A 26489-nucleotide genomic window follows, 5' to 3' on the forward strand; every position below is an offset into this window, starting at 1 on the left:
TTAAGAATACACTAATCATGATAGCACTGAGTGATTTGGAGAATTGTTGAATCACTATATTGTGTATACCTGAAACTAATACAACACTATATGATACACTTAAAAGAAAAAGAATGATATGTGCTGAAAAAGTTGTCTACAAAATATAAAGTCATGGCACTGGCACTATTTCTGTAGTAGAGAAGATCGTGGATTTGGGGTTAAATTAGATCGTAGTTTAAATACCACATCTACTACTTGCTTGCTGACAAATTTTGGATGATTGAGACTTGTTAAATTTGAATTTCTTCATTTACCAAATGTGTAAATATAGTATTATATTATGTCATATATTAAACCAATAGGGCTTTTGTGAGGATAGTTTGATTTTAGAACAGTTCTTTGAACAGTATCTAGCTTAATCACTCAATATTTATTATGAACTATGGTTAAAAAATATAATATTTATAGGTACCTAAGCTACATTTACTAAGTAAGGGTAACTACCTAGATTCACTAAATACTCTTCTTTGTCAGTATTCTATCCAGAACTAGGGACAAAAAGTCAAGTGCTTTTTACATATTTAACTTCACTCCTTGGTATTTATTTTTGGTGATCTGGGTTCAGTTTTCTTCAGAATAATATTATATTTGTCATCAAAGAATCATGCCTAGAGTTCTGAGGTCATGAGTTTTATAATTGTATTTCACTCCTAAAACTTTAGACAATCTCCAACTATAGTATTTACTTAGATTTCACAATATATAAATTAATGTTTTTGATTCATTAAAAGGAGTAAAAAATTATGTCCACCTTCAAATAAAATTCAACCCAAGGGATAACTGTGAATAGAAACTGTGTCCACTGAATTGTCAAAAATTAGTCATTTCTGTTTTGCATGATTAACTAAAACAACTGACTGGTGACTTCTTGGAAACGGTGGTCCCTCCAGAGCCACCCATGGGTCCCTTGGCACCCTAGTTGGAAAGCAATGCTCTACATAATTGACAAATAATTCTCACTCATGAATAAATAACTGTGTTGACCTCCAGGCTGTTGCCCATAAAACATGGTACAAATTCCTTCTATTTTTTACTTTTTAATCTTTCTTAAAGTATTTTACTATTTCTCCCTTCTGTCAAAACATATCAATGTTGTTTTGAAAAACTTTGATCCATAATGCCACTGTTCCACCTTTTCTTCCTTTTCTGTATAAATATCCATCACTGCTGACATTTAACATTCACGAATGATTGTAGCAGATTTCACTTATGCATGATTGGGTAGGATTTTCTATATTTAGACATGTGTTTGGTTTACCAATAAAATTACCCAAATTCTTTATATTCATAGATTGATATGTTAAAGCAATCATGTTTATTTTTATAGAATAAATTTGACTAAGATATTTAAAATACTTTTCCTCAGGTTATAAATATAAATATATGCTTTCCTGCCAATTAAAACAAACTAGTAAATCATTACAATAGACATTTCACAAAATCTTATATAAAATACATTCAGAGAATTTGAATTAAAAGACCCGAGCAATGTCTTTTGATAAAACTGGATTGTACTTCAGCCTGACACCTTTATATCTGTTGGACTGCTTGTTCTTGTAATATTTCACCCACTATAGAATTAGCCTTGAAAGATCAGATGAGACTCCACATTACAGCTCTGCACAAACGTGGCCACCAATGTAGTGTTGACTCAAGAGTTAGCTGGGGTTTTTTTGTCTATTGTAATTGAAGTTACCTGTGGTTAATTCCTACAGAAAATTAAAGTTGGTTAGGACCCATGATATTTTGGTTTAGATACTAAATTTCCTCTGTATAATTGAGGGAATTATCTGCTAGTCCAGAAATATCTTTTAATTAAAATATTTTGGTCACATATACATCCATATCCACATATTGGGGGGCTTGCCCTATAGTTTTATTTATCATAAACCACCATTTGGTTAATTTAGACCCAGGGACAACTCTTACTGACATACCCAAAGGACACTACCACAGCATCATTCCCTCTAAAGTCAGTCTTGCTGCTTAGGCTAAAAGGAGAAGGATACACACAAACATACACTCACACATGTACATATACACACACATATACATGCATACATGTACATGTGCACACATATATGTCCTGTGTTTGTATGATGTGCATTGATGAGCATACATATACATGCATAAATATATCTGCATAATGCATAATTACATAAATTACACATTTTATTTTGGCTATCAAATAACCTAGCAATCATAAGTCATGGGAATTACCATTTAAATCAAGTATGGAGGTCAAGGAAGGAGAAATGACTATGTATCCAGGCATGAAGAGCAACCAGTCCAGAGGGCAGTGGAACCAGCGCAGGCCTATGGGTTGAGAGCAATGTGTCCACTCCTGCAGGTTGCCTAGCTCTGTCATGAGCCCTTTTTGTGTAGCACAACTGTCTAGATACGGCCGCCCCAGACACACTTTTTCTCAAGACTCTCTACTCAACCACTGCCACTCATTTTTATGGGTGCGACATTCTCACAAAGTAAGTTGGAGTCAAATTCCATAGATATATTTGTAACTTGAATGGCTATTCGTCCTCTGTTCTCGATTCTTATTTATTGTTATGTTCCTCTGAATATGAAGCAGAACCCACTGACAGCGCATACAGAATCTTTATGTGCCTTGCCAAAAGGCATCCCCTCTGGGCAGACCAAACAGAAGAAGGGATTAGTCCCCCACCCCCTCCCAGAGAATGCAGACTATTTCACAGAGTGCAAAGCTGAGTGAGCTTAGTGCGGGGAAGATTTCTGCCCCCACCTGCAGGCTCTCAGCCAGCCATCTTTGTGCAAGGCACAATTGCCAGAGCCCGATGTGTCACCCTTAATGAGAAGCCTGCACTGGGCCACAGGACTTATGCTATAATAACTTGTAATGGCTTAACCTAAGTTAATTTTCTTAGACCCCTGCTGTAATTCTTAACATAACTAGTCTGTGTTGTTTTGGGACCTTGCCAGAATCAGGGAGAGCTCTCTCCTTTTTACAAATCTCCCTGTTAATTAATTGCTTACTTTTTCAAAGCTCTGAGATGAAATTTCAGAACATTATGAAGTAGAAATAATTTGAAAGATTTTTTTTTTTTCAAATGCCTTTTTGGAATCTTTCCAAAACAAATGGGGTTGACAAAGAGGTTTGCCAAAGTCAAGTTTAATGGCCACTATGTGGCAACTACTTCAAAAGAGGCTATTTCCCGTCCTCTCCTCTGTAATCTTCTCAGAGCCAGAGATTTTCAACAGGGATGACATCTAATTACTACATTCTCCCCCCTTTTTTGAAACCCTCGAAGCAAGGACTTCTGTCGTCTCTAAAATAAACATTTAAAAGTAGCAGGCAAACAGAATTTTAGTTGGAAGGTAGGTAGAAGAAAAGACTTCCATTACTCTTTTTCCCCTCAAACAGCATGGATAAAATATCTCTTGGGTTGGAATATTCATAGTAGAGACAGCTTATTTATCCTATTTCTTCCCCAAGGAAGGAAAAAAAAAAAGAACTGTGGTCTGGCTCATGTGCAGAAAGCTCCCTCGCGGAAGCCAGTAGCATTCCCAACTACGCTTAAGGTATAAATGACTTTAAGGGCTTTGGTATTATGCTGACCTGCATTCAAATCCTGCGTCTGACACCTTGAGGAGAGAGTTAAGTTTTCTGGAGTACACAAATCAAGTTACTAAATAATGTTGTTTCTGAATATAATGTAATCCATAATTTCATTGACTACAAAATCCTCTAGGGAATCAAAATGGTTTTCCCATTGTCTGAAAATATTTACATGTTTGAAATATAAAATACAGCTATGAAAGAGAGCCTTCGGAGTGACTGTTTTCATTTTAAGCAAATGAAACTTCTGCTGACTTTCGCAGCACCTACACCAGAATTGGAAAATACCAAGGAGATCTTTGTGGCCACAGGGCAAGGTTGATCTGGACCCCCTCAAGTGAAACTCGCTGTAAAAATATATATAATGATTTATCTAAGACTCATTTTACTAAAATCCCTTTAGATTTAGTAAGGTAGATATCTACCATTGGAAATAAATCAAACAATCTGTGAACCAGGAAGGTAGGTTTAGAACATGTATCAATGTTCAGGGGCAGCACATGTATAAATGCTCTTACTGGCTTGATCAAGAAATAAATAAATATCTTTTGACTCCCTCCAAAGTAAAGGAAGCTGAAAGAAGCTGAAACATGAGTTGCAAGATCCTCCCAACTTGAGTTGCATACACAGCAATCTAGTGACAGAATGCAGAATGTCGGTGACTGTTAAGCTCCTTTCTGCCTGTTTGTTAGTTCTCACAGTTTATGTTGACAAATGACTTGTAGTCAGCAAATTCTTATTTAGAAAGATACCTGTGGATGTTGTTTCCAGTGAAATACATCACCTCTATTTACTTATGCAAAATTAGGAAGTTACATACATAGAAAAGTTGTGGGATACACAGCAGTGGGATACCTTAATAATATGCAAATAAAATCCTCATGATGCTGCTTATAAAGATTTTAAAATAATAAAAAGTCCAATTAAGGCCCCATATCTCTCACACCAATAAAGCCTGGTGAAATACATTAAACCGGAGATGAGAACTATTTATTGTCACAGAGAGAATGACAACAGACACTGTCTGTATGAGTGTACTTTCTGAAGCAATAATTGGTTAACAGGACAATTTAGATATCTTACTTAAATTGAGTTTATATTTCACTCTGAATTTCAATATTACATTAATGACTATTGTAATGAACTCATTAAATCTGAAAGTCAATGTTAATTTATTATCAGAGGACTTTTAGTGAATTACATTGGCAGGTGAGAAAAAATGGTTTAATATTATCTATTTGATTATTTCCTAACCTATGTACAGATTATAAAGAAGTTTCTGGTTGCTAAATTCTTATTTCAGTTGTAATTACCTGATATTGAAGTACATTTTTCAATGGAAAATCATAGTAAAACTATCCATGACTATCTTTACCACATCCTTTCATGGAAAACACTTCTTACATTTAAAGTTCACTTATGGAATAATAAAATCCAAATATTTAAAAAGGTTTGGGTGGCGGGTGGGGAACCAGTGTCCTGATTACCCCTCCTTATCCCTGCTTCCCAAACACCTCATGGGGAATTAATAACGAAACTTTTTTGGCTATTTGCATTTCTAAAGTTTACTTGCATATTTCTAAGTAGTATGTTCTGATGTGTTTTAATTTTTTTAAAAATGTATTATCTATGATTTCTTTCTGTGAAAGTTATAGAACCTATATATAGGTTCTATTCTAGAACCCACTTCTACGATCACTCAGTGAGCAAGTGTGCATCCACATGCCCCTGTACATATGTAAACATCTATACACACTTCACCTCCTCCTGTGCTTTTTATATAATTTTATTAACGTGCTAGGAAAATTTTGTGTTTGTGTTATTAACACAATGTAAATATTATTCAGCGTTAAGTCATGCAGTTCACTACGATTATATTTTCTTTTTCAAACACATTTCTGTTGACTCTGGGGGTAAAAATTGCCTTGCTTATCTCTTGCTTCATTTTCTTTGTCACTATCAGTATTCAGCTGAAAACCCTACAAGGGAAGTATAAATCTCTGTACAATTTATTTTAAAAATCACATAATCTATCAGATAGATATATTATTTTCTTGGCTGTATCTTTTCTAGAGACTTTTATATCCTTCTTATATCTGGACTAGCTGCTTTCTAGGTCTGCTGCATGCTGTCACTCTGGGAGGACATTTGTTTTATCCTACAATCACCATGTTATTATGCTATATTACTGTATTATTATAATTATTTTAGAGAACTTAGCAACATGGTGTGAATGGGAAAATTTTTGAAAATGTGTATACCTAAGGTTCTTTTTTTTTTACTCTTCACCTCATACATGACTGAAAGTTTAACTAGGTATTAAAAGCTTGTTTGAGAATCATCTGACCTCCAAATTTTGAAGATAGCATTCCTTTATCATCTAGCTTTTTACTGTTGAGAAGCCTAATTCCATATGTTTGAGTCAGACTGTTTGACTGTTTTTTTCTTTCCCACAGGTGTCCTCAAAATCTCCTTTTTATTCTCAATTATTTATAAATTTCCTGATGATGTACTTTGGGTCATTTCTCATTCACTTTCCCAGGCAATTGATAAGCCCTTTCAATGTAGAGAGTCATTTTTTTTTTCTCTAATATTTCTTTGGTGATTTCTTTCTCTTGTTTTCTCTGATCTTATGTCTGGAGCCCCCCCTTAGGGAGTAAGAAAGCTCTGTGAAAAACGGAGCTCCTTGATCAACCTTCTAATTTTCTATTTTCCATTTCTTGGTCTTTTCTGTCTGCCTGCTGAGAGAGTTCATCAAAAAATAGAGATAGACATATACAAAGAACCCTTAAAACTTTGTTATTTTCTGAATTTAACTTTTATTTTGTTCAAGCATTCTGTTTTTGTAACCCGGATGCAAAATTTTCTCCCACCTCAGTGAGGTAATTGCAGTGCTTTTGCTTTGTTTTGCTCCTCTTCCTGTTTTCTTCCTGTGTCCTCAGTGTGGCTTTCCTCTTTTCACTTTGTTCTCTCTTTCATATTAGAGGCTTTCCTAAAACACCTGCCATTCCAGGACTTCCACTCATTTTTTTGGGTGAGGAACTAAATACAGACTGAAACCCTGGCCATGGGCAGGGCTTGCTGAGTGATGGGTTGTGAAGCGGGATGTCCTGGACTCCAACTGCTGCCATTAACAAATTACCTCCAAATCTGTAGCCTAAGCAATACAGATTATTCTACAGTTCTATTGGTTAGAAATCCAGCACAAATCCCACTGGACTAAAATCAAGGTGTTGGCAGGGCCATGTTGCCTTCTAGAAGTTCTAAAGGAGAATCCATTTACTTCCTTTTTCTACCTTCTGGAAAGAAGCCGCCCACATTCCCTGACTCCTAGACCTCTTTCTCCATCTTTAAGTCTAGCAATGGTGAGTGGATCCAATTCTTTTCACATCCTATCATTGGAACCATTCTTCCATACTCATACCTCCTACTGACTACTGCCAGGAGAAGTGATCTGCTTTTAAGGACCCATGTGATCAAATTGGGGCCATCTGGATAATATAGGATAATTTCCTTATCTTTAATTTATGATCCTTAATCACATCTGCAAAGTCCCTTTTGTCTTGCAAGGTAACATATTGACATCATCCAGGGATTAGGATCTAGAGATCTTTGGAGTCCATTATTCCACCTACCAGAAGGGAATCAAGCAGAGAGCCAACTGTTCTGTTGGTAAACAGTTTTTAGTAGTTGTAGTTCTTTGCTATTTGAGTGAAATTTATATATATTCTCCTTCCTTTTGTATATAACCCTGTCTGCCAGCTTTCTAGAGGAGTCAAATGTGGGAAAGTGATGGGGGTACAAGTGATCAGGATGCAGAGTTCCTTCATCTGTGCCCGGGGCACTTGAGATCAGGGACCTTCCCATGCCATCTCTGCAGAAAGCAAACCTGCAAGTGTGCTTAGAGTTAGGGGCAGGCAGGCAGTTCTCCACACAAAATGGATATGGACTGTGAACGAGTTGTGTTATTCTTCAATCCTGCACTCTGAATCTTCCATGCCAGCCTCTTGACATCCACGAGCCTGTAGTCACTTAGCTTTCAGCTTTCCCACATCTGCTGAGTTACACTGTAAATCTGCTTTCTATCTTCCAAAATTTGGTTGACATTTCTCATCTGCTGTCATTTCCTTTGCTATACTCTGGCCTTATCATTTTCGAACACTTTATTATCATTTCAGTGAGTTTACAGGAGACAGTGAAGGTCAAGGTGTATGTTTAATATATCACTTGAAACTAGATTTCAGTATGCATAGAAGTTAATGAAAACATACAGTTCCTTAGGTCTCCCTATTCATAGTTTTTGCAACATTGTTTGCTTAATACGGAGTCATTTTGACAGGGTAGTATTCTGTAGTATTATGCATGGTATGAAGGATTTACAGCTTAGATATAGCTAAAATAATTTTATGCAAAACAATCTGTCATTTGATTTGATATGTATAAGATATTTATTTTGAAAGAAGAGTGGAATATTGAACTCCAGGGAAAAAGAGAGGATTGGTCATCATAAGATGATAAAACTACCAAATAAAATGCATCAAGTTTTTAGTATGCCATCATTACAATCTAAGTATCTGCATCATCCTTACTGAAATCCGTTGACTTATCTTGATAATTTTGTTTTTTCTAATTTGATACATGTTTTACACCAGAAGAAATGCTGTTGTGTGTTATTAGAAAAAGAATGGTAAATAATTATAATAATCTATAGAATCTTTAACTTCCTTTTTTAACATTATTGTAAGAATAAGTTAAATAAAATTCATTTTTATGATGTATCAAAACGAAGTATTTCTCAAAATAAAAAGTAGGGCCAAATACTAAAATTCATATGTTTTCTTTGCTTCCTTGAGTTTCCTTTTAGAGCCAATGATATAAATATTAAATAATTGGATCCAGTGTATAATTTGGAAACAAAACTTTTTGCAAGTTCAATTAAATTTAAACATGAAAAAACAAATTGCTAGAAGGCATTTGGAATGCCCCAGGCTCAGACATAATGAACAAACCCTGTCTGATCTCTAGGGTATTACCTTTGGTAGGCTTTTTCTTTTGTTTGGAAACTTTCATTTTTCTTAAGATTCTAAAATTACAGGTTGTCAACACATATGGCACATCTTGTAATCTACAGCATGTAAATAGTAGGCAAAAAAATACATGGGTTTGTAAATATTAGTGAAAATAAAAGAAAGGGTAACTACTAGTCTTGAAAAATAACATTATAGAGCCTTAGATTCATGATAAAGGAAAGTATAAGGTAAAATGGGATATCTGCAAAACAAAGTAGTGTAGGAAGTAAGAAAGCCGAGACAGTAAATTATAGGCTGGGGGAGAAAGTATTACTTTGCTAAGAGACATTGGAAAAATTCAAGTTAAATGTCCCTAAGGCGCGGTTAGCTAAGGTGTCCTTCAAGGAGGTGGAGACCAGATAGGAATCATGATAGCAGGAATTAGTCCCCAGGCAATACCAAAAGGCATGTGACTCTGTGTAATCAGTTTTGGGTAGTCTGTTCACTAACAAGGCACTAACCAAGAAACTATGGTGTAAAGGGGAAGGAGATACTTGGGGTGACCAAAGCTCAGCAATTAGATTTAGATGTAGGGAAGAGCATTAGAGCTTCAAGGAGGGGAATTGTCATATTATAATAGAGGTAAGGGAATATTAAGTTTTCGAGACAACATATTATTAGGTCTATGTCAATGACACTAATTTCATGCCTTCACTTACAGTGAGACCTGATGGCTGATACATTTCCTACCCAGATCAGCATTTTTGTAATAAGTCCACAAGTACACTTCAGATAGAAGAGTTGGGGAAGGTAGGGACTGACAAAAAGAAAAATCCATCAAACTCTACAAAGTTTATTTTCCAAGGCTTTGAATTAGGTGTATTTGGATATTAGTTTAGTCCCAATTTGACAAGTACACTAGGTTGAATTTCATGATCAGGAACTGAATATTTGACTTAGGATATTGACAAGCTCAATGGTTCTTAATCCTAGCTGTGTATTAGAACCACCAGAATCTTAAAAAAAAAAAAAAAAAAAAACAATGCCTGTACCTTCTTAAATCAGATTCTCTGCAGGTAGGGCTTCAGCAGCACTAGTTCTAAAGACACCCTGGGTGATTCTAATGTGCATCTAGGCTGAAAACCACTGGACTAAACAAACCATTAATAGGTCATTATTTTCCCTTAGATTGTGATTCAAATGATTTTTGGAAACAAAGGTAACCTTGAGAAATTCTGGGAAAATTGTTTAGTTCTGTAAGTTCAAGTAGAGCAAAGACCAAGTTTGCAAAATTCAGCAGTGAATAAAACTCTGAAAATCACCCTGCAAGTTTCAATTATTTTTTATAGTTCCTATGCATTTCTATAACATACCCAGAAGCTACTCTGATGTCTCTTTTGCAAGTCCACTGAGGAAAAACAATACCTTTTTTTGCAAATCGTTTCTCTTCTACACACTAAGCAGAAAGGAGGATAGAAGCTATTATGTTGATATTTTAAGGAAAAAAAATTTTCCAACCATACACTTTAAATATCTTGCTAATTGAAGCAAAAGTACTATATTTTTTCTCTTTCCTGTATTATCTGGAAAACTACCTTGATTATGGACTCTGCAGGCATAGGAACAGCCTTCATCTAGAAAAGCAGAATTCATGATTTATTCACATCTGTAATGCTAATGAGTCATCAGTGTATGAGGAAAATTCAAGTCTATCAGTTATTCCAAGGGTACTGAAAGCTTTCTTTACATCTAGCTGTTCATCTCTGTGACATTCCTGGAGGGCGTCTTTTGATAGTTGATTATTATTTGAAGTGGCAGGAGGCAGGCAGCTTCAAACGAAGCAGCTTCTTCAGCTAGAACTAATAGTCTTGGGAAGATGCTTCTTATTCAAAATATACCTAAGTTTGTTGATTGTGACCACAGGAATTTGGGGATATTATGAAACAGTGTATACTAGGAAGAGAAGAAAAGAATGAAGTAATACAATCTCAGAGACAAGTTAATATGAAGAATTAGGCTATTTCCAATCAGAGATTTGCCAAAAATACAATTTGTGAAGGATGTGACTAATTCTCTCTTTGAATGGAATCAATGAATTCACCTCTCAAAATGTAAAATGGTAGGGGCGCCTGGGTGGCTCAGTTGGTTAAGCGACTGCCCTCGGCCCAGGTCATGATCCTGGAGTCCCGGGATCGAGTCCCGCATCGGGCTCCCTGCTCGGCGGGGAGTCTGCTTCTCCCTCTGACCCTCCCCCCTCTCATGTGCTCTCTCTCATTCTCTCTCTCTCAAATAAATAAATAAAATCTTTAAAAAAAAATGTAAAATGGTAGTATTACAGAATAGAGGTTTCTCCAAAGCAGAGGAGGATAAACTGGGTACGAAAGTAAACTATTTTACTTCAACCCAAACAGTCCAATTTTTATTTACTTCCATATTGGTATGCTAGCCTTTTTTGACAGAAACATTTTGCTACTGAAACAACAGTAACAACTCTAATAATGAAAGTTATGAGACCCACTACTGGAAAGGATCCAATTCGAGTTGCACATATAACCCTAAAATGTGTATCTAAAATATGTAAAGAGAAGTATCAGTGTCTAACACAAGCTAGCACGTGGTTAGTGTAGACTGCTCACCTCACGCCATGCAAACATATCCTGCTGCCCTTTTCTGGACTCTGCCCTTCCATTCCGCTATTTATTCCCCCTTTCCTCTCTTTTCCTTGGCAGTTAACTATGAAATGTGGTGTTAACACCTCTGCCATGACTCTGTCCCCACTGGACACTCCTAGGTTACCATACCCACTATATGAGGCAAGTTTAGCTAATTTCCCTTTCTCTTTATTCTAGCTCTTTGGAATTCTTGTACTTCAGTTTCACTTGGTTTGTGCAGATGCAAAAATATTGACGAGGTCAAGAACACAAATAAATGAGGCTCAGAGCTAAAAGCAAAACTACAGATGATCCGATTTGCTGTGTTTCAGGCACTTACTAAAGTAGCTAGAGAAAGGCTGCTATTTGCTATTGCCTTTGGGTACCTATAGAACCAGCAATTGCAAAATATCTGTGGGAAGTCTGCAACTGAAAGGGAAGCTAATCATATTACAAATCTTATATCCAGAATGAAATTATTTTGTAAGAAGTCACACATCTGTGAACCATTCTCATAACTGCATCGGGGTGTACATCTGTTTGTCTTAGTTTGCTCACAAAACCTAGTTTTCTGATGACCTAGCAACTCTAAAATTTAAATCCCTAAAAACTCACTGAAGGGCTACAAAGGAATCAGAGCTGGAATCCACTCCAATCATCTGCTCAAGCCCCATTTACACAGATCCACCATGGAAGCATCAAAAGGATACAGAATAATATCTTTAGAGCTGAAAATGGAAATTGCTTCTTGGATTTAAACTGTAATGATCTTATTCCTCTATAATCCCTTGCTAGGTAATTTTGCTTTGTTTATTTTCCCTGGAGGATGTGATCAACCATCATTTCTTATATGTTCTTTCTTATTCTGCATTTCTTTTGAAGCAGTGTCCTCACATCCTTAATCATATACTTGCAAATATCTAGTAAATAATCATTTAGCCTTCTCTTTCACAGGCTAAACTGCCCATTATGTTTAGAGAAACTAATCGTTTGTATTGCATTATGATATTGATTGATCAGTTGGTTGACAAACCCAGTTGCTCCTACACTTTCTAGGATTCTTTGACATGCCCATAGTTTCTATCTTGTGTCTCCTATCTGAACCCTCATCAGCTGTCAACTCCCTTACAGTGCATCAATCCAAATTGAATAAATTTTCATGACCATTGCAAAGGAAATAATTCATTGCAAATGAAATAATTAACTCTGGCCTCTGCATTTCAAGTTTCCTAGGTTCTATCAGCATTTTGAGTCAAAGTGCAAGTCACGGTCAGCATGCTGGACTCTGACTTGACTTGACTTTTATCAATTTTCCACCACCTTTATCAATGTAGTTTGATGCACATTCCTAAGTATACTAAGTTGGCCATGTGTCTGATCAACTTAATTTTGGTTTGGGTGGTTCACTGTATTGTTTTACGACTGCTAGTATTTTAATTCAAGAATTATATTTTAGGGCGCCTGGGTGACTCAAGTCAGTTAAGCGGCTGCCTTAGGCTCAGGTCATGATCCCAGAGTCCTGGGATCAGAGCCCCACATTGGGCTCCTTGCTCAGTGGGGAGCCTGCTTCCCCCTCTGCCTGCTCCCCCTGCTTGTGCTCTCTCTCTCTCCCTCTGTCAAATAAATAAAATCTTTTTAAAAAAATGAAAGTTAAAAAAAAGAATTATATTTTAATTACATAAAACAAGGTATATTTCTATGATCTTCAGGTGTATATAACAGATAAGACATACTACTTGTTCTGCAATCTCCATTGTTAGAGACTGTCCGCAAATTAAACATGTTAACACTAACCAGATTATGGTAGCTACTAAACATCGTATAAAAATCTATGATAAGTTTTCATGTACTTAAAACTCAATAGCAACCAGTATTTGGAAATCATCAACTTGGATTTTTCCAAATGCTTCATGAGAGACTTACCGGGTCTATAAGCAAAGATTAACCAAAGGTCATGTAGTACTGTCATACTAAAGAGACTAGAGAAGACACTGAAGAAGTGTGCTGGGCAAAAGCAATTAACTGCGCCCTAAGGCAGACAACAGAAGCCAAACTATTGGCAGAGAGGGCTGATCAAGGACCCTGGTAACAGGAAATGATCCCACACCAGACTGCGAGTTTGATGGGAGAGGCCCTTCAAAATCCCATGACTTTATTGGATCATCATCATCCACACAAACTTTTGTAAGCCCCTTTTTAAATAAAAATAAATTATGTCTGTAACTTTGTGATAAGAGTTCTTTCTAAACATGTGTGATTCTTTGCTCTAAAAATATTCTTCATTAACAAATAAAATCATCCAGGATCTTGATGATATGTGGACCTCGAATTAAAGAGTAATGTACCACACACAGAAAAAAATAGATAACACCAGTAAAAAAATCAGCATCTCTTAAAGAAATATGGCCCTGTGAAGCAAGCTGTTGTAAATGCTAATTTGCATATCTGCCAATTGTCACCCCTTCTGGGGTATAGCCACAGCCGCAAAACCCTTCCCCTGGCATTAACACAGTTACTTACTCCCTCAGTTCTCCTTTGGTTTGGAACCCCCTGATCTTAGCTCACTACAGAAGTATAGCCAGAATTTTTCCATCGCAAATGCCTTTTATTCAATGGTTGATAATCCCCTTGTATTCTAGGTGGCACTTTTCATTTTCCTGGTGAGTGCTCCAGAAGTAGTCTAAGGATAAACATCCTGTGTAAGGATGTATAAGGATTACATCCTGTGTAATACATTTTGCATCTCCAGAACCTCGTGCTCTAAGTAGAAAGCAGTTACACTCACACCGAAGTGATGTTGAACAGACTTTCATTTATATAATCTTCCTGATTCTTATATGATCCATATCAAATAGCCACAAATAAGCATTGACTGATGTTTTCCCAACGCTTCTCTAAGCAACGGAGAGATATATCGATAACTAAAATGGATTTGGCAAATTAAGCCATGCCCAAAGACACTGAGGATCATCCTAAGAGAATGGCATAGTTGAACCCTATGATAGCCTGTTAACTGAAATAGCAGCAGGGAGGAAGACAATGCCTCAAATGCGCACACAGTTCCCAGACAGTTTGAAACATTGTACTGTCATGGGGACAGAAACCTGGTCCCAATTAGAGTCACTTTACAATATTTATTTTCTTTTTTTTTTCCTACAATACATACTTCCTCTTTTTAAAGAGAGTCAGCAAAGATGGAGTGCCCACACCACTTTGGAAGCCTATTCCTATGTAAATAAGAGCATTTGTTTTATTCAGATTCCCACAAACCGTGTCCTCCATCCAGTAAACATTCGAAACAGCAGAGCTATAGACTCTAAATCACTGGGTGCCATACCAGGCACTAAAAAAGAAAAAAAAAAATGTATGTCGAAGCTGAATTGTTTAAAATTAGACAGCACCAAAGCATCTGAGTATATGCCATAGGGAACAATTTTGCTTTGCATTAGGTAGCAGGATAAATACTTGTGTATCCTAATTTTATGATTTTTCTTCCACGGTAATGACATTCTGAAAATGGGGTACTGCTTTCTTGGGAGTAGGCAAACTGCTACATCTGCTGACCTACAGAAAATTTCTGAAACATGAAAAGCCTAGGGGGAATTCAGTGCCAGGTGGCAGCAAGTATTTCCTCTCAAATGGCTGTCACTGCAGGTGAACAGCCTCAGCCACTGACAGGGATCTGGAGGGCAGCTCCAGTACAGACAGTAAAAGTTGCCAGCATTCTTTTGAGAATCCCTACTGACTTCTGAATATTCAAATTATAGTTCCCTTGAAGTGAACTACATAGGCAACTTGAAGGAATGGCTACCATGAATTTTTCTATTGCTTTAGCAAGTTGCAGTTTTAAGTGGCCCTTGTGCCAATGACATTGCTTACTATGGCTTTTCACAGTCAATAAGGACTTATCCTCAGCTGCTCAGTTTCTAGCACTTTGTTGAGATCTTACGCAAAAGATATGAAAGTATTTTCCCCTAAGGAGCTTTTAATCAAGTTATTGTTTCTTAACTGATTTTAAAATATTTTTTTTATTAAGGTAAAATTAACATGAAATACAATTAACTGTTTTAAAGTACACATTTCAGTGATATTCAATGATATTCATAATGCTGTACAGCAACCAGCTCTCTCTAGCTTCAAAACTATTTCATCTCCCCATTGAAATGCCCAATACCCATTAAGTAATCACTCCCCCACCCCCATTCCCTGGTAACCCTTAATCTACTTTCTAACTTCATGGATTGCTTGTACTGAATATATTATGTTTATATTTATAGAAATCATACAATATGTCTTCTGTTTTTGACTTCTTCCACTTAGCATAATGTTTTCAAGGTTCATCCAAGTTGTAGCATGTATCAGTATTTTGTTCCTTTTTATAGCTCAATAGTATTCCATTGTGTATATATATATATATGCCACAGTCTCTTTATCCACTCATCCACTGATGGACATTTGGATTGTTTCTACATTTTGGCTATTAGGCATAATGCTACTATAAATATTTATGTGTAAGTTTCCCTGTGGACATATAATTTCTCATAGGTATACAATTGGGAGTAAATTGCTGGGTCATATGGTAATGCTGTATTTAGCCTCTTAAGGAACCACAAAACTGTTTTACACTATGGCTACACTGTTTTACATTCCCACCACCAGTGTATAAGGGTTCATGTTTCTCCACATCCTTACCAACAGTCAGTACACATAAAATATTGATATAACTAACCCTTATCATTTTACAACTTTGTAGCTAAAGATCAAAAAAGAAGAACTCTCAAATCAACAACCAAATATTGTACCTTAAGAAAGTAGAAAAAGAAGAGCAAACTAAACACAAAGGCAGCAGAAGGATGAAAATAATAAAGATTAGAGTGGAGATAGAGAACCGAAAAAAATTGAAACAACAAAAACAAAACCTGTTTCTTGGAAAAGAACAACAAAATTTACAAGCCTTGAGTCAGATGGAGTAGGAAAAAGGGAAAGACACAAGTAATTAAAATCAGAAACGAAATCACTACTGAATGTAGAGGAATAAAAAGGATTATATGATAATAATACAAACAACTGTTCACCAAATTAGATAAACTAGATCAAATGGAAAAACTCCTAGAAACACACAAATCTTCAAAACTGGCTCAAGAAGAAATAGAAAATCTCAAGAGACCTATAACAAGTAAAGAAATTGAATCAGTAATCAAAAACCTCCTAATAAAGAATAGTTCAGGACCATATGGCTTCACTGCTGAGTTCCACCAAACATTTAAAAAATTAACACCAATCCTACTTAAACTCTTCCAAAAAATAGAAGAGGAGATGCATTTCCTAACACGTTCTAGGATGCCAGCATTACCCTGAACCAAAGCCAGACAAAGATACCACAAGAAAACTACAGACCAATATCCCTTATGAATAGGGACACAAAAGTCCTCCACAAAATACTGGCAAACCAAATTCAGTAACACATTAAAAGGATTAGGCTCTATAACCAATGGGATTTATCCCAGGAATACAAGGATTATCCAAAATAAGAAAATCAGTTAATGTAATACATCACATTAATAGCATGAAGGGAAAGAAAATTATATGATGATCTCAATAAACACAGAAAAGCATTTGAACAAATGAAACACCCTTTCATGATAAAAACTCTAAGCAAACTAGGAATAGAAGAAGACTTTCTTAATTTCCTTTTTGGCAGGTTAGTTTTGTTGTTGTTGCTGTTTTCTTTCCTTCTGTCAATTATTGGCAACTTTAAAGACAATTCCCTTCGATTTAAATATATACTGTATTCATCAGTTATTGCCAAAACAGTGATGCTTTAAATAAAATTTCCAAATTCCAAAACCTGTAACTCCCCAAAATAATCCTTTATTATTCTTTCTCAGCTGAGAATCAACTGGGCTTGGCTCAAAGCTTTAGGCTGGGGTCTGTTTGACCTTATGTGTCTCTTTCATTTATCTTAGACCAGTGAATAACACAGACCAGTCTATCCAGGGCCAGGGCCAGTTCTCCTTATTGAGAGCAATACATGCTGTTTCTTAAGGCCTTGGTTCTAGACTAGCACATCTTCACTTTTGCTCAAATATAATTAATCAGGGGGTGGGGGGGGTATATTGCAAGCCCAACATCAATGGAGGAGGTAAATATACCTCACCCCCTCTGTTACACTGCAACATCACATGGCAGCAGGGGATAGAGAATTGAGAATAATCCAATCCACCAAAGATCCTGTCATAATAATAATGCAATATGGAATAAACAGCATAAGGAAGGGGAGAGAGAAAAATACCAGGAATGAAGGGTGCTCTGTAAAGAAATAGTTATATGAAAAATAGGCTAATTTCTGCAATATACTACCTAAAAATGTCATTGGCTTAAAAAAAAAAAAAATTCTCACTCACTCAGAATCAAGTATGAATGTTCCTGATCTGCTGGCTTTTTGGGTGTCTCTCATCTGAGCAGTGACTTTGGTATTCAGGCTGTTCCCATTTTCAAGTTTATGCTTCTGTCTTCCATCTTGCAGCCTGGAAGGGGAGAAGAAAAGAAGAAAAAACGTTTACCAAAAGCATTCAGGTTATTTAACCATTTTGCCATGGAACTGACTCACCACTTTGGCCACATTCTATCAACCAGAACAAGTTACATGACTTCACCTACATGCAAAGGTAGGAGCTGGTAAATGCAATCCCTGGCTGCACATTAAATAGTGAACTACAGGGCGCCTGGATGGCTCAGTTGTTAAGCAGCTGCCTTCGGCTCAGGTCATGATCCCAGAGTCCTGGGATCGAGTCCCACATCGGGCTCCCTGCTCAGCGGGAAGCCTGCTTCTCCCTCTCCCACTCCGCCTGCTTGTGTTCCTGCTCTCGCTGTCTCTGTCAAATAAATAAATAAAATCTTTAAAAAATAATAATAAAATAAAAAATAAATAAATAAATAAATAGTGAACTACATCGCTGCTCCAAGGGCAGCAGGATCCCTGGTGATCTCCTAGCTCTTTGGCTTAGAAGAATGGAATACAGATTTTTGACTAGTAATCCCTGAATTTCCCAAAGTTAATGTAGAATAGAAGCTTTGTAATTGCAACTAAACTCTCTTTTGGTTTTATAAGAAAAACAGAGTGTGAAAACTGGTTTAAGTCAAACTACAATGATTTCTAGATGAAAAATCAAGGGCCATAATAATCACTAGCATCTACCTAATATTTTGTTTTACTATTAACACATATTATTTATCTTTATCCCAAATTTTGTACATTTTTGTTTACTATAATACCAAGAGCAACCACTAGAAATAACTTTACAAAGAGATACACTCAAAAACACTATAAGTAAGTCATAATGGAATCCTAAAACATGTTTTAGTAACCTACAGGAAGACAATATAAAATAAATTTAGGTGTAAGAACAGAACAAATAGCAAATAAATAATAAAATATCAGACTTAAGTGCTAACATAACAATAATTATCTTAAATGTAAGTGGTCTAAATATACCAATCAAAAGACAAGGATTAGCAGAGTGGACAAAAAGCATGATCTGACTATGTGTCTTACAAGAAACTTGCTTCAAATTAGAGGACGAAAGTAGGTTTAAGTAAAAGGATGGAAAAAGCTGTACAAATGTTAAGCAAACAAGCAGGAGTAAATGGCTATATCAAATGAAGACTACAAAGCAAATTACTAGACACAATGATGGACATTGCATAATGATTAAAAGAAAAAGGATAAAATCATTGCATAATGGTGCGCAATGCTGAATGTGTACCAACCAACCAGAGCCTCAAGATACATGAAGCTAAAACTGCTGGAGGTAAAAGGGAGAAATAGACAAATCCACAATTATCACTGGGGACTTCAACACCCCACTAGAGAACAGTCACTCAGGATATGGGTTCTTTCTACCTTCTTCCTTTGCCATTCTCTAGAGAATTGCCCTAGGTTAGAAAAGTCTAGGTTACATATCCATTCATATTTTAGAATTAGAAAGAAAAATGGGACTAAGTCCAGGGAAAATTATTTTATGTATGAATGTACTTAAGCTAGAGATAGTCAAGACATTTCACACATCACTCTGTCTAATTTCCTATGAGTTTGACATTGATCTCATGACCATATCTGGCCAAATGGGAACTATAATCTCTAATTGGATGCCCTATACCCAGAAACAAGGAAAGAATAATTATTGGCTAGTTTATGAAGAATTGTGACATAGGGGACAAATGTGGGTACACAAAAGTCGTAAGTGTAAAGTAAGAATTTTATGGCTAGGACAAATAGAAAAAAAAAATAGGTCACAGACTTAAAAAAAAAAAAACAACTAAATCAGATGTTCACACCAACTTAAAAACCAAGATTACTACAGTGGTTAAAAAATAACTAAATGAAATCTGTAAGAAACTTACTCGAAATATAAGAATGTAGATAGGTTAAAGAAATATAAGCTGTATCTTTATCTGGAGACATAGCTGTACCATATGCAAAAATTTAATGATCTCTTACCTTAAAATGAGTGCATTTTGTGTACTTTACTCTCGGACTGTTGGACAGACAGGTTTTATTCAACATGTCTGGGTTGCTCAAAACCTGCATATTCCAAAGAAAGGCCTATCTATCTTCAGGAGTGACCCTCAGCCCACTCTTGGAAGATAACTTCTGAGCTTTTGAATATTCTGCCTGACATGAGAGTTTTGTATGCCTAAAGCTTTTGGCCTGGTAGTATTTAAAATGAATACCTGTTTTTGTATGCTTGGAACTTTGAGCCATGCTGTACCATTTTGACCAAATAAGTTTACCTAACAATATGATTTATGGTGGATGCATGTTTTTGTTCTGGGGTTGAAGAATGGGATAGTTAGAGCCTGAGGTCAGTCATACAGGTGCTACATGTCTATGTGACTAAAGCCAAATAAAAACCGTGGACAGCAAGACGTGGTTAAGCTTCCCTGGTTGGCAACACCTTGCCAGTATTGTCAGACATTGTTGCTGGGAGAGTAAAGTGCATCTCTACATGGTTCTATTGGTGGGGCAGACACCTAGAAGCTTGTACCTGTTTTCTCCTGGAATTTGACCATGTGTTTCTTTCCTTTGAGGACTCTGGTTTGTATCTTCTATGGTAATAAACTGTAAGCATGAGTATAATGGCTTTTTCTGAGTATTTTATGTCCTTCTTACATATCATCAAGATTGTGGTTCACCTTTTCAATAAAAAGGTGAAAAAAAGTGAAAAGATGTAATGAAGAAAAGAAATAAATGGTTTTAAAAGAAGATGTTAGAGAGTTAAAGAAGAAAAGACTCAACTATAGAGAACAAACTGATGGTTACCAGAGGGGAGATGGGTGGGGGGATTAAGGAGTGCACTTTTTGTGAGGAGCACCAGATGTTTTATGGAAGGGTGGAATGACTATATTGTACACCTGAAAATAATATTTACACTGTATGTTAACTGGAATAAAAACTCTAAAAAAAGAAAAGCAATTTATTTATGTCCTTAAAGCATTATTAAAGCAAGGAAGAATTTAAAATCTATGCAGTCCATAGTTTTAATAGGTCTTTGCAAAAGGCTTCTGACAGGGATGGGTGTGAGCCATGTACCAAAGTAATTTAGAAAGGAATAAATGATTTCTAAAGGACAAAATAATAATAGGCATGATTGAAGAGACTGATTTAGAGTTTCTTTGAATATCAGCCTTTATTTATAGAAATCCTGTTTTGTTCTTACTAGGAACAGAATAAGTCTATTTAGTTTCCAAAATGCCAGCTAAAAATATATGTATCTTTGTCATCTCATGTTTAGTCTCTGATGAATTAGAACAATCCATTCACCAAGTATTCACGAAGTATCACTTAGATTGTTATTTTGTCATGCCATTAAGTATACTCAACTTAGTGCACTCAGTTGAAGGATGCAAGGACAAATAAGATAGGACTCCTGACTTCAAGATTCACTGTTTGGGAAAATAGACATGCAAATACATAGGTCTATAATTGAAGTATCAGGAACTTTGGTGACACAAAGTAGCAGCATCTACTTCTACCAAGAAATCAGAAAGGAAGTTACTAGAAAAATAGGTGATGATGCATGTACATGGATTCTATTTGTCTCTTGATAATGTATGGGTGAGCCACTAGGAGTCCTAGGAATGAGACCCATTCATTATCAATGACTGACCTGTTAACTAGGAAATCATACCAAATACAGTGGCCTCTTACAGCATCTTTCTGGCATAAATTTATGGTGTTTATAATGGTGGCAACTTAGATAATAAGAGGATAGAATTAACAAATAGAAGTGATGCTCAAATTTATATATCAGTATACATTTCAATAGCTTTCTCCCTTCATGCAGGTTTAAGAGTTATAAGGAACAAAAATATTATTACACAAAGCAAATCCAGATACTAATATACTTGTTTACAAAGCCAAGTATGGGTATATGGTTTCCAGGAAGTCAGAAGAAACAAAAAACTTTATTTAAAAAAAATAAAACTTTTCAATATCATCACATTATTTTACCATACTCCAGAATTGTACTAGGTAGAGGGAACATAAAATTAAACAAAATAGATATGGTTCCTAACTTCACAAAATCACACATAATGGAGGAAGCAGAAAACTTAAAAAGCAATTATACATTATGTATTATTGCATTAGAAGTGCCATGATCTCCATAGACTGGGAATAATTACAATATTACTAAAATATGTAGCAGTAAAATAAAGCAATTATCAAAACTAACATAAACAGGGCATAAGTCCCTAGGGGAAATTCTTCAGAAGACTAAACACTTAAAAATGGGGCTCATTCTATGATTATATTCAATTTTTCATCTCTTCCATATGCTTTATATATATTTTAAAGCAGGAAGGTCAATGAGACTTCCCTCGAGAGCACCAGCTAAGCTCTATTTGTACATACCATCAGAGAGACAATGCTGTCACGCAGATGGCCCCCTGGTCTGGGCAGCTTGACGAAAGTGCCTTTGTGTTCCTAATTAACTAGTGAACAACTGTGCCAATTGCTTTGATACATTTGAAACCTTCCGTTCTCAGACTTTTGATGAACTGTTTATTCAGGAGCAATACCTGCCTGCTTTATTGGCCCCAGCACACCACTTTTAAAGGGCAGAACTGTAGTGAGATTGACAAGGATTCCTCAGTTCCAAGAAAGAAGATCATCAGGAAGCACTAACCATATTCAGGTAGTCTACTTTAGATCTCACTGACAAAAGGATAAAAGTCCACGATTATAGAGTGCAAATATTTTCTGGCAGTAACTCAATAGATCTAGAGCTCACAGTTCAGTAATGAGCTGCCACACCAACTCCTTTGATTCTGGGATTTCTCAAATTGGTAGCAGTGTTTAAAGAAGCAAAGTTTCCAGGATCTTAACTAAACTCTTGAAAAGATTAGTACTAAATTAGATGCTGACATGGAGAGTAAATTAGAACATCAAGTGATACTAGATTAATAAATGTTAAAGAGTATGCCAAATTATATTTAGCATACAAAAGGAAAGCTAAATGTTAATAAAGCCCAGAGTCCCAGACCACTTTTGTGCATATAAATGTGTGAAATGTAATGGGAGGGACAAATGTTAGCTTTTTAAAAATTTCCTTGACTGAATGTAATGTAGACAGTTTTGAGGCCATGTGATAAATGGCCTTTTCCATTTATGGGTCCATCATTTTTTTTTAATGACATTTTTCAAAATTAAAAATTACAAATCCTCAGGTATATATTTGGGAAGGCTCTTTGTAGGTTAGAGAGCTGGAGTTCTACATCAGGACTAATGGTTATGATGAAGAAGGAAAGAAGTGATAACAATGTCTAATCCTAAAACAGATTTGAAAAGTAGTCAATGTGTTTCATCTTAATAAAGGAGAGTGTTTAAATCAAGATATCTCAACCTTGTCCCTATTGACATTTGGACTGGATAATTCTTTGTTGTGAGGGATGGTCCTGGGCATGGGAAGATGTTTAGCAGCATCCCTGAAATCTTCTCTCTAGGTACCAGTAGCACTCACCCTCATCGTTACAATGAAGAATGTCTTTAGACATTGCAAACTGTCATCAGGGCAAATTTGCTTAAGAACTACTGGTTTCAATTAGAGACAAAGGACTTCTAGTCTGCTGTATAAGATGGTGCAGAATTTAAAGACAACAGATGACTGAAGGAGAACTTGGCAATGTAGTAAGAAGAAGGGAAACTGTTTAGGGATCCCAGGACTAGAGGAACAATATAGCAACATGACTTGTAAATTTCTATCCAACAGAAGAAAACAATCAGGTTCATGCTTTTCATCCCCTGACCAAAGAACTAAAGGTAGGTAAGGTAAATTCATTTCTTGCCAGGATCCAATGAGGGTCCCACCATCAACAAAATGCTATTCCTGTAGAACTGGCAAGGAGGTTCACAGATTGCTTCACTTGCCATACTGACAGTTAGACAGCAGGGAAAGAACTCTCCATCTGTATTAGGCTTGAGTCTCCCCTCGTCCCACTTACTTAGTGACACTACATGGAAAGGGGACAGCAGGACACCACTGGCTGGTGCCTAACAAGTTCCTGGCTCATTATTAGAATGGAGATGATAGCAAATAGAATCTGTGAATTTAAGGACAGAGCAATGAAATTTGCCCAAACTGAACAACAGAGAGAAAAATAGACTGAAAAAACTAAAAAAAAAAAAAAACTCCAAAAAAACAGAGCCTCAGGGATCAGTGGAAGCATATCAAAAGATGCAACATGAGGGGTGCCAGGGTGGTGCAGTTAGTTAAGCATCTGACTCTTGGTTTTGGCTCAGGTTGTGATCTCAGGGTTGTGAGATTGAGGCCCATATTGGGCTCCATGCTCAGTGTGGAGACTTCTTGGGATTCTCTCTCCCTCTCACTCTGTGTGTGCTAGAGGTGTGTGCTCTCTGTCCCTCTCTGTCTTTCAAAATATTAAAAGTAAATCTTAAACCAAAAAAAAAAAAAAATTAGTAAACTCCCCACTGTGTGTGCTCTCTGTCCCTCTCTGTCTTTCAAAATAATAAAAATAAATCTTAAACCAAAAAAAAAAAAAAAAAAAACCAGCAGCAGCAACAACAACAACAAAAAAACGATGCAACATGAGTATCACTGGAAGCCCAGAAGGAGAGGAGAAATGGAGTGAGGCTGAAAAAGGATTCAAATAAATTATGGCTGAAACTTCCCAAATTTGTTGAAAGACATAAATCCATATATTCAAGAAGCTGAGCAAACCCCAACAGGTTAAGGTCAAAGAAATCCACACCAAGATACATCATAATTAAACTTGGAAAAACTAAAGACAACAACAATAAAATCTTGAAAGAAGGCAGAGAAAAATAACACATTACTTATAGGGAATTGTATTAAAATAATAAAAGTTTCTCATTGAAAACCAAGGAGACTGGGGTGCCTGGGTGGCTCAGTGGTTAAGTGTCTGACTCTTGATTTTGGCTAGGATCGTGATCTCAGGGTCCTGAGACTGAGCCCTGAATCAGGCTCTGATTTAGGAGTCTGCTTGAGAGCCTCTCCCTCTGTCTCTCCCCTGGTGCTCTCTCTCTCTCAAATAAATAAATAAGATAAATCTTAAAGGGGCACCTGGGTGGCTCAGTCGTTAAGCGTCTGCCTTCGGCTCAGGTCATGATCCCAGGGTCCTGGGATCGAGCCCCGTGTTGGGCTCCCTGCTCAACGGAAAGCCTGCTTCTCCCTCTCCCACTCCCCCTGCTTGTGTTCCCTCTTTCGCTGTGTCTCTGTCAAAAAATAAATAAAATCTTAAAAAAAAAGATAAATCTTAAAAAACAAAACAACAATAACAAAAAACCCCAAAAAAACAAACAAAACAAAAAAACAAGGAGACTGGGCTTCTGGGGAAGAGAGCAGAATAGGAGGATCTTAAGCTTACCTCATCCCCCAGATACACCTAGGTAATATCCACATCAGTGTAAATAAACCAGAAAATGACCCAAAGTCCAGCAGAGCAGGATCCCCACAGCTAACCATAGAGAAGAGTTCACATCAAAGAGGGTAGGAAAGGCAGAAATGCAATTGGGAACCAAACAGCCTCTTGAGACTATTCATGGGAACAAGCAGAGGGGAGAGGAGCAGAGCACCTACCAGGTACACCAGACACCCAAGGCACAGGAGGCCGTACTGGGAAGATGCATCCCCATAACATTTGGCTTTAAAAACCAGAGAGGTTAACTTTGCAGGTTCTTAAATTCAGTAACACTTAACACCTGGAACTTTAAAAATTTGCAGGCTTAGCTCTGCTAAACTGAGTGCCCACTCTTAAGGAGACAAAAAGAAACCCAGTCCCAGTCCACTGAGACACAGCATAGAGGCAGCAGTTTGAGAAGCACCTGGAGTATGCAGGAAGGAGATTTGTTTACTAATTTCAGAATGTGTGCTGGAGGAACAGGGATCTTTAGGAAACTATTCAAAGAACAAAAGAGCTGGCAAGCACCCTTTCCCTATCCTGCCCCCTCCCCCCCCAGAATAGATACATAGACATTCTCCACCTAGCTTGCTAACACCGCATATCCTGCCCCCAGGCTCTCCTGTAGCCCTGCCTTATCCAAATTTCCCTTGGCCAGAGCCCAAGTAGTGCTACAAGCATGGCATTGTGCAAGCAGACCCAACAGGGCCAATACTATTCCACAGTGAATCTGGCTCCAGGAAGAGAGGAAGATAATTACCCTTACCAGTTCAACTGTGACTATAGCAGCTGGCTGGGGGCAGACATCTGGTCTGACTGCAGGTCCTATCCAACAACAAAAGCATCTCAGGAGATAACACAGGAAGAGTGACCTGTAGTTCAGTGCAACTGCAGATCTGGAAAAAACGTGGTCTGACCCAACTCAGACCCAGTGTGGACCTAGACTAGCTCATTAACAATACACGGTCCAAACCCTGTCCACAATTGGCAATGAGAGCTATTGCAAACAACTGGACTAAAGGCAAATGCAGCTCAGCCACAACAGTAGGGCACATGCAACACACATACAAGACACCCCTGAAGTGCCAGGTGCTGATGAACGGGGACATTGTACTGCAGGGCACCACAGAACCTCTTCTTAAGGCCACTACTTCCAAGAGTAGGAGACGTAGCTGCCTTTCCTAACACAGAGAAACAGGCAGAGAGTTAGACAAAGTGAGGAGATAGAGGGATTATGCCCCAAATGAAAGAACA

The 26489-nt window shown here is 36.9% G+C and overlaps 1 long non-coding RNA gene across 1 annotated transcript in view; it reads right to left on the reverse strand.

Moving 5' to 3' along the window:
* The window catches only part of LOC102733569 (uncharacterized), an 89515-nt gene extending 63323 nt beyond the window's left edge, over positions 1-26192 (reverse strand). Inside the window, exons 1-2 of the long non-coding RNA XR_014143803.1 lie at positions 26002-26192; positions 17699-17821 (exon numbers count right to left, since the gene is read on the reverse strand). This is a non-coding gene — a long non-coding RNA (uncharacterized LOC102733569). The remainder of the gene's footprint in view (positions 1-17698; positions 17822-26001) is intronic.
* Between the last annotated feature and the right edge of the window lie 297 nt (positions 26193-26489).

This window comes from Leptonychotes weddellii, chromosome 3 (genome assembly GCF_054177405.1).
Source record: "Leptonychotes weddellii isolate Sample4059 chromosome 3, ASM5417740v2, whole genome shotgun sequence".
Lineage (NCBI taxonomy): Eukaryota > Metazoa > Chordata > Mammalia > Carnivora > Phocidae > Leptonychotes > Leptonychotes weddellii.